Consider the following 9870-nt stretch of genomic DNA (forward strand, 5'->3'; position numbering starts at 1 on the left):
AATAAGTTGAAATAAAAAGATCAGAATGAACATTGACAAAATTGGATATGTTTTTATTAAATGTTCCTGCACTCAAAAAAGTCAACTAAGGCAGTTGTTTGATTAATTCAATAGACATTTGTCTATTTAACATGAACATATTGAGTTTAGGTTTTTAAATCATTATCAGTTGTTGGTTTAACATAAAATAACAAAAAGTTTAATGAACTAGATTTGCATTCTTCAGTTCAATTAAATGTAATTATTTTAAATCAACAACTCTAAAACCGATGCCTAGTGCGCATGCTCAAACTTCCCAAAAGTGAAGAGGCGGGAACGCGGAGAAGTTATGTGTTCAGTGGACTGCCATTTCCCTCTGCGGAATCTTCCACAATACAGGTAAGTAATAAACAACTCAAAATATCTTAGTCAAACGAAGTTGTTTTTATCCATTAATTGTTTAACAATGTTTTTAATTCCAAATGTGTAAGTTGTCATTAGACAGCGGGAGTGGAGCAAATACAGTGAAAATCTGGTATTAGACGGTGCCAATCGGTACCGTCTAATACCTGATTTATAATCCGCTCTGGGTATATTTATACTATTATTAGCATTTCCACTTCATTGTTTTTCTTTTTTTTTTTTTTTACCCGTTTTTGCAGTTAGTCTTATAGTGTTTTTAGCGGTTATTGATATGTTTAATTCAATATTTAACACGTTTGTAATTCACTTTCAAAGTAAATGAAGTTAGCTAAAGCTAGTATGGTTGTCTCATTGAACTTCTACCTAGCTCTGTTAGCATTCACTTTGGTTTTAAATGACGGTTATTGCAAGACATGGTCTTTGTTCACTTTTTTTATTATCATTTGCATTTTTTCTTCTTTCTTTCTTTCTCTCTCCTTTTATTTTAAGCATTCGGCCTCTCACAGTAATGCAAGTTAAACTAGCATGCGCGATTTGCTAAATATTTGCTGTGTCCAAATTCAGGGGCTGCATCCTTCGAATTGACTTGATGCTAGTGCATGGGAAAAAGAGCATAAACACGAGGTCAGAGGAAAAGGCAATGGCGGATAGTTATGAAAATTGCCTGTCGGACCTTTACCGCAACTACCAGCATCTTTATTGCATAGTGTGAAACACTGCTATTACATTTGGCAACAGATTGGATATTTATCTGTGAATTTTATATTGCAAGAGGTATTTATATGTATTTGTATTTTTTTTATACATTTGCAACGAAGTAAAAAAAAATCCACTGTGGAATTTTTATAAAATAATTTTTTCTGTTTTCTTTACCATAGTAACACCACAAAGAAAGCTGACCCCTTTTTCTGATTGTTTGTGCCTCCTCTTTAATACATGGTAAGCCTTTTACCATCATATATTTTTTATGATAGTTTTATGATTTAATCAAAGTGAAAAAAAGGTGCCAATAAAACTATCCTTAAAACTGCTTTTCTTTTTTTCTTTCAGTGACTTGTATGTGGCAGTGCAAGCGTTGTTCCATCAGGGAGAGTAGTAGGTACAATTATTGAAACACTGTACAGGGCTCGCAAAATGGCTAGCCCGACGTCCCAGGGCTAGCGATTTTTCCAGTCGGGCTACCAAAATCTATCTCTGCCCTGCCCGTCGGGCTGTCATAAGAAGGAAAAATATATGTCAATGCTTCTGCATTCTTTCGGAAATGTAGCTGGGTAATTATGTCATTGGCATCGGTGAGCCACTGTCAATATGTGACATATTGAAATCGCGTTTGAATTTGCGCTTGTTTTTTGCTTTCACTTTGCAATCACGTGAACTGTGTATAGAGAGCGACAGCACTGATCTGTGAGTGATGATAATTTGTGCACCAATTCCTCTGACATCGTCTTATCAATCATTAGCTTACTATGCAAACATGACAAGTGAAATCTCCCGCAGCTTAAACATGTGAGAGGTTGATCGCGCAGACAATTGCTGAGTGTTATGTGAGTGCGTGTGTAAAAGCAGCAGGATATTAATTGTAGTTCTGCTTAGCCAAATAAGACAGGTCAGGGTGAAGAAGTGACAGCCAAAGAAAAGCTTACCACAAAACGGAAAAGTTATGACAAATCAGACTATAAGGCAAAAAGAAAGTGCAGCTTTATGGTTTCATGGACAAAAGAATTTCTGTGGCTGCAACATGACGAGCTATATAACCGGGGCTGCACATAAGTGGTCCGCAAGTGCGTATTTGCTGTCAAAATAAAAAACGCGCACAAGATAAGAAGTTGCAACGCGTGTTTGCATACATAAGATTTTCTGGAGGAGGACATATTTGTTTAGAACTCTTAAATATGTCGAAGAAGCTCCTTTAAGCAATTACTTTGGTTTTCCTCCACCTCCAAAGAAATGTCAGAAGGAGTCCGAACCACAAAAGAAACGCGTATTCTCGCAAAAGTGGTTGCAGGAGGTGAGCTGGCTTCAAACAAATGATGAACACACAGATGTGGTGCAGAATGTGCCGTGAAAATCCCACTCTAGCGGACAAAAACAGTGCCTTTTATATGGATGCAAACGTGCGTTGCAACTTCTTATCTGTTGCACGTCTTTTATTTTGACAGCGAATGCGCACATGCGGACCACTTATGTGCACCCGTGTAAATAACATAATGTTCTGCCGGGTGTGTTGTTGGTTTTCCCTCGATTTCTGAGTCGACAAGCGCCTTTGTTACTGGGACCAGTCATTTTAAGAAAGGCCCCCATTAGAAATGGATTATTGCTCAGTCTGCAATATCTTTCCCAGAACAAACACCAATTGCAAATAATATACTAAAAATAAACCTGAAAAATCTGTTTAGAACAGCATACTGTGTTGCAAAGAGTGAACTACCACTGGTGCAATTTAGCAGTCTTTGCAAACTTCAAAAAGCAAATGGCCTAGATCTTGGTTCCACTTGCCTCTTACTTGTGACTTTAGTGGAAATTTCAAATTCAGTATCTGACACAGACTGATTCATGTCCTACACAGACAGCACTGATGTCTGCATGGTCTTCTAAAAGCAGCTTTAGTCAGCTTAGATGTGAAGTGAGTGAAATATACAGTTGCGTTTTTAATCAATGTATTTGTTCTCTATTGCAGATTGAGAAGGAGTTTCTGCGAATCACCACAAAGCCTCTGCTAGGGCTGCTCAATTAATCGAATTTTAATCACGATTACGATCTGGGCTTTCAACGATCATTAAAAATGACTGAGCCGATTATTAGCCCCTCCCTCATTTATCCGCGACACCTTAAAGGCCGGTCCGTGAAAATATTGTCGGGCATAAACCGTCCGTGGCGCAAAAAAGGTTGGAGACCGCTGATTAAGAGGACCCGAGGGAAGCTCGGAAAGCTAAGCAGAAGTTATTTGGAGAGTGACTGCCGTTGGTTGAAAAGAGAGTTTAAAAAAAAACTTCAGTGGTGTTGCACACTATTTTATATTATTTTTTTAAAGTCATTGTTAACCCTTTAAAGCCGGTCAGAGCAGCACGCTCCGTTTTGCGTAACTATTTTTAAATCCCTGTAGAACCTGAACCGTGTAAGCTAGCGCAATAATTTGTTTTGCATATGAAACCGGAGGAGTTGTACTTACATCTGATGACATCAGCTTGTCCTCGGTCACGGTTTCCTTCCACATATAGCTTTGCAAAAATTGCATAAAAAGCGCTTGCAGCAACAAAAACATAATATTCCAGAAACACGCTTTGCCGTTCCTATCAGCTGTTCGTAACACTTCCCACAGTGAAATGATGCACATGCTGTTTTCTTTGCAAATTTGCATCATAGGATTGTTTTTTGTTTTTCCTGCAATATATAAAAATTGCTGTATCTCCAAAATAAAACTATGAAGACACTCAAAATAAATTTCCTGTTGTTGTAAACTATTTTTTGCAACTTTATTGTATTTAAAGTTTTGAGGGATAAACCTCTTAAATTTCTCCAAGTAGAAATATATGTAAACAAAACAAAAGCGATTTTCAATTTTTTTTGTAGTTTATTGCACTTTTTTGCAATTAATGTAGTTACTATGGACTTAATGCATACATATTAGTAAAATATGGGCTATAACAGTTGTATAGCAACTTGAAATGCTCCCACAAATGGCACTACAGCATGTAAAAAAAATAATATAAGCTCTGGTGGACTTGGTTCTATAGTAGGTCTTAAAGGGTTAAATAAATGTCGTCAAATAATCGTGATCTCAATTTCAGTGAAAATAATCGTGATTATCATTTTTGCCATAATCGAGCAGCCCTAGCCTCTGCTATCTACTTTCTTTGCCGAGCTTGACCAATACGCGCCACGCTTAATGGAAATCTTTCTGACCAAAGGAGGGACACGTGGAAAGAAAATAAGAGGTCTCATGCTTGCCATCTCCAAGGTTTGTATTAGGATTGAGTAGACTTTGTCATAGGCAGCAAAAATAACTTTTATTTGGAGATGAAGTTGTCAATTTTGTTTCGGCTTAACAAGTGGTACATGCCAGGTTCTAACCTAAAGAATAATTATGCAAGTTAACTGATTACCCTAGCTTTAAGAAAAACAGCCTGGTTTTGGCTCATATTATCTCCTCCTCTCCAGCATGACAACATCCATACCAGACGAGCATGCATCTTGAAGTCTTTGTGCATCCACCTAAACGAAGACTATGAGAAGTTAATAAAGGAGTACTTGGTGAGCCATTGTGACAGCATGTTGTCTGTAACATTCTCATACAAATTGTGACGTTGCCTCAAATGCAAATCATTAAAATTAAAATTTTGAGATTAGCAACAAGACACCTGGTATTGGGGAAAGGATGTCTTGAATACCAAACAGTATTAAGCGTTGCAATAAAGAATTTCTGGAATTTGGTATTGGAAGGAAAGAAATTTATGCCTACTTAAACTTGATACACAAACATACAATGCATTTAACATGCATCAAGACTATATTGCTTTTGAATCTGTACTTGGATTAAAACAAGTCCTGTTGTTTTTTCATTGTTATGGTCATCAGTATTTGTAAATAGAAATGTCTATGAACTTTGAGCTGTTTAGTACTAACACTTCTATACCTGTTTTATTTTAGCAGCTGAGTTAGCCTTTTCTCGAGTCCTGTCCCCCTAAGTTACTCTTGCTACGTCCGACAAACAAATGGTTTCCTCTGCGCACCAATGGGTACCCGAATGTGCGAGCAGACATGCTTCATAATGTTCGGTACATTTACCTGGGAATGGGGCCATACACACTGTTTAATCCATTCACGTTGTTTTTGACTTTGTGAATGGAAAGAACACAACTCCTCCAGACACAATCTCTCGGCGTATCGGTGGGCACACCGCTTCTCCATCTTGCTTGAGGTTAATGTTTGTCAGACACAGTAACGGTTGCTATAATGTGTAATTGGACAATGGCCCTTTCGGGGGAGGGGCCGGTGAGAGGTCAATTATGCCACCTCTTTTGACATGAGAGGTGTATTTTATAATTTATGTATTGGAGTAATTACTAACAACTACTTTAGTGGTGTAATTTTCTGTTTATTACTTTGACTACTTGGATTTTATGAACAGCATAGAAACAGTTGTTTAAACAATCTCTTAAATTTTACTTTGTTGTCTTATACTTTTTCATGTAGGATACGGACAGCGAGGCAAAAAGCTGCATGGAGCAAACTGTGATGGGGGTGTACGTCATCCAGAAGGAGGGTGCTGAACCTGAAGATGACCCAGAGGACGTTGGTGTCGTGATTGAGGGTGTGGAGGCTAACACTGATTTGGGTAACATTGCACAAGCATGTGCTCTGTTGTTTGGACTCATATACCGTTTGAACCTGAGCTACCCACCAGAACTTAAATGCACCTTTGAAGTCCTCCAGAAGATACTTTTAAATCTTGATGGACAAAAGCTGTCTTCAAAGGTACAGTTTCTGAAAAACAAGCTTATGGGGTGAGAGCACTTGAAAATGACTGATAGGTCTTGAATGGTTCATTGGTGCAATGGTGATTTCCAATATATAATGTTAATATTTGAGTTGTTTATATTTTTTTTCTTTCATTTAAAACATTTTTTTTAAGTTTTTGGATTCTCTCTGTTGGGCAATTCACCTTTTATACAGCACTGCAGATGATTTTTGTTTGTCCTTATATAGATGGCTCAAAATGGATCAGAAGTACTGACAGAAGTACTATGTTGTGTTTATGTATCAAGGTCCTGTAAAGTTTAAGACCACTGCCACCTGTTAAGTTCACTGTATTATTGTTTCCATTTTGCTTGCTAGCATGTTTTAAAACACAGCAAAACTATATTGCTAGCTGTGGAGGACTGCAACCAAAATTAAAAAAATAAATACAGAAATATAAAAATTGGTCAAACTAATAATTATTTCAATGAGATACACCAAACAAATATAGATTTTCATCACCTATGGAATTTTTTGTTGTTGTTGTATTGCCCCCAAAATATTTCTAATTATTTTATTTTATTTTTCCAAATTCACACAATTCGATTTTGTCACATGTTTTAACTTGCCAAGTGGGAGATGTATTTTTATCTTTTAGTTTAATTTTTTAAAATGCAGTCGATATATTGAGCAAATTTTGCATCTGTTTTTAGTTGTGGAAGCTTTGGTTCCAACATATTACCTATGTAAATAAGTATTCTAACATTTTACCTTTTGAAGTGGCATAATGCTTGCAGGTGTACAAAAATGGTAAGCTTTTATATTGTCCACTAAATCCAGTTAATAAAGATAATGTTATCATAATCTGATTGTGACTTTTTTTGTAAAGTAGTGGGTTTCTAAATGTGTAACAAATGTAAACAAATCTAATTGAAATAATTTGGTTGAAATGAGTGAAATCATTGCCTTGATTAACAAAGTAGTTGTTGAAACAACAAGATTTAATTCTGTTTTCCTAAACTTTTTAAATTGTGTAGAATGAATTAAAACAAATTTCACTCTACATACTTAAATAAATCACTTCAAATCAATGTAAGTATAGTATGTTGATCCAACGTAATCTGATTACATTAAACCACCAAATGCTAAATGTGTTGGTTTGACATGATCGAAAAGGGTTTATTGTACTTGGTTAAATTGTGTGCAAAAAGGGTGCCATGATTAAATTGTGTTCATCCAACAACAGATTTTTTTGAGTGTGTCAGGAGTTGAAAAAATGGGTTGACTGTTTGGGAAAATAACTCAGATTATTTCTATGATTATTCTCATGGTGGCTTTTTTATGTTTTACGTGTTTTCTGCCTAATATAACCACAGCAATAAACATCTGTCTTAGTTACTGTCCTGAATGTACATTAACAGCTCAGGGCAAAGTTAGCTGGATCGGTTGCCCCTCAGTAAATAAGTGATTCAATATGCCAGGGAGATAATAACATAATATTGTTAAGTGTTTAATCGGTGATGCATTCAAGGTACAGGTGTCAAAGTTGCATTCACTGTACTTTTAAGCAAATTTGCCCAGGGTTAGTAAATCCAGTGCTAGAAAGTGTTACAGGACACGGATGAGCCTGAGGAGGTTTTGTAAGTTTCTCGAAAACAACAGAAACAAAATTCCAGTTACTCTCTTTCCAGACTCCACAGAGCCTAAACTCATTTTTCATGTGACAAGTAATTCCAAATACAAGTTCTGAAATAGCTCAACAATGATAACAAATCATGTCTTGGAAGCTAAATAAAGTGTGGTGATAACTGAAGGTTAGCAAAGGTACCAGCAAGCCAGCACCTACAGCTTTCATCACTGTAACGAGCTTCTAAATTTAGAGGCTGACCACAAACAGGATGCAGCATTTCCAGTCCAGTATAACTCTTTATTGTTTTATACAGCTTTTACTCAGTGCTTTTGCACTAATGCCTGGTCAGCTTCAGTGTACAGCACCAGCCTCCTCGCTGTTAGCTTCTCTCCTTCTGGCCCAGTCCCAGCGTAAAACAAGGAGAGGCTTAATTAGCTCATGGCTGCTAGCTGTTCCAGCCTCCCCTGCAGCTGAGGCACAAACCACATGTTTATAGGAAATACACTCAACTCAAAACCATAAAAAAACATATTTTTTCCATTTTCCAAACAAAAATATTAAATCCTCGGCTGACTGGGAACCAAGTAAGAATTTCATAATATATCAATAAATATATTTTATTCCCCCCAAAGTTAAAAAAGGAAACTAAATTCTTTGTACATTTTTAGTTTGTAATGCAACATCGTTGCTCTCAGAGATGTAACTGAACACACTGTGATGTGTAACCACTTCTAACATTAAAAACACTGTTAGCTTATTAGTGCTTCACATGTTTATCAAGAGCTTTTCGAGTTATATATATGACGGAAATATAACAGTTCTTAGTAGGTGAAGAGTTTTTAGGCTATGAATACACGTTTACAGATCAGGGAATGTTAAATACTGGAGGTGATCAACCAATTATCCAGTCCCAGGACAGGAAGAGACTCCACCCAACTACTCAGCAGGCACGCCCAGGTGTCCACCCCTAAGAAAGAAAAGGGGAAAAAGACCCACAGCCATCGTCTGGTGGGAGGAACCACACATAAAACAAACACTGACAACATTGGATCATAACAATGCCAAAGATCAAACCTGAAGAAAGTTAAAAATCAGTAATTAACTTTGAACTGTAAAAATGGCCTTTCAACAAGAATACATTTATGTTCCATAAAAATTATTAATTAAAATAAAAAGATAAGAGAAAACAAAAAATTGTTGATGCTTTTCTATGTTGTGAGTTTATTAGTTGAATTTTAAAAAATTATTGCAAATTTCCCACAAGCTCTCAGAAATCAGATACTGCTGCAGCAAATCCATCTCTGCAGCACTTTTGGCCTCTTTCCTATCAGTGCCACACACTGGCACGAGTGTTTAATGATTCTTTGAGCTGTTGTTTTTCCGGGGTGGAATGATTGTCACCCAAACACCTTTAAGGCCTTTAACAGTGAGAATTGTTCCTAGAGTATTTAAAAGTAGAATGGGAGGCAGAGCCTTCAGTTTTCAAATTCAAATTCAAATTCAAATTTTATTTGTCACACACACACAACCATACACAGTATGACATGGGGGTGAAATGCTTGTAGCTGTACAATGCCCGACCATTAAATGACAGAAGAAAAGTTTTACAATATTTACAATTTACAGGTTACTACAAAATTTACAAATTAACTTAGGAATTTACAGTAAAGAATGTGCAAATAGCAGAAGAGATTATAAAGATAAGGATTATAAATTATAGGAATTATAGGATTATAGGAAATGTGTGGTGGTGCGTATGGTGACGTGTGTGAGAGTCCAGTCTTATAGTGACGTGTGTGGGAGAGTCCAGTCCTACACCTGGTTCAGGGCCCGAATAGCCTGGGGGAAGAAGCTCCTCCTCATTCTCTCTGTTTTGGTCTTAAGGGAGCGGAAGCGCTTCCCAGACCTCAACAGTGAGAAGAGTCCATTGTTGGGATGGGAGAGGTCCATCATAGTCTTCCTAGCTTTGGACTTGCACCGCTTGGTGTAGATGGACAGCAGGTCAGGGAGCTCTGATTGAATGATGCGTTCTGCTGAGCGCACCACCCTTTGCAGATCTCGTCTATCCTGCTTGGTGCTGTTCCCAAACCAGGTGCAGATGTTTGACGTCAGGACGCTCTCGATGGTGCAGGAGTAGAAGTTCTTGAGCACCTTCAGTGGCAGATGGAAGTCTCTAAGTCTTCTGGGGAAGAAGAGACGCTGCCGGGCTTTCTTAACCAGGGTGTTGATGTGACAGGACCATGACAGGTCCTGAGTGATGTGGACACCCAGGTATCGGAAACTGTCCACTCTCTCCACTGGCGTGCCACTGATGATGAGGGGTTTGTAATTCCTCGCCTGCTTTGTAGTGAAGTCCACGATCAGCTCCTTAGTCTTGCTGA

The 9870-nt window shown here is 37.5% G+C and overlaps 1 long non-coding RNA gene across 7 annotated transcripts; it reads left to right on the top strand.

The window, feature by feature from the left end:
* The first annotated feature begins 73 nt into the window (after positions 1-73).
* Positions 74-6725, top strand: LOC308401794. Of its 7 annotated transcripts, none has more exons than XR_013972605.1 (6): positions 74-378; positions 1281-1341; positions 1453-1501; positions 3080-4360; positions 4561-4653; positions 5596-6725. It is a non-coding gene; the product is annotated as an uncharacterized lncRNA (long non-coding RNA). The 7 variants fall into 7 exon arrangements; XR_013972606.1 differs by having other exon boundaries at positions 1453-1497; XR_013972607.1 differs by lacking the exon at positions 74-378 and adding an exon at positions 530-569.
* The last annotated feature ends 3145 nt before the right edge of the window (positions 6726-9870 follow it).

Source organism: Rhamphochromis sp. 'chilingali' (assembly GCF_963969265.1).
Source record: "Rhamphochromis sp. 'chilingali' genome assembly, chromosome: 8".
NCBI classification, from domain to species: domain Eukaryota; kingdom Metazoa; phylum Chordata; class Actinopteri; order Cichliformes; family Cichlidae; genus Rhamphochromis; species Rhamphochromis sp. 'chilingali'.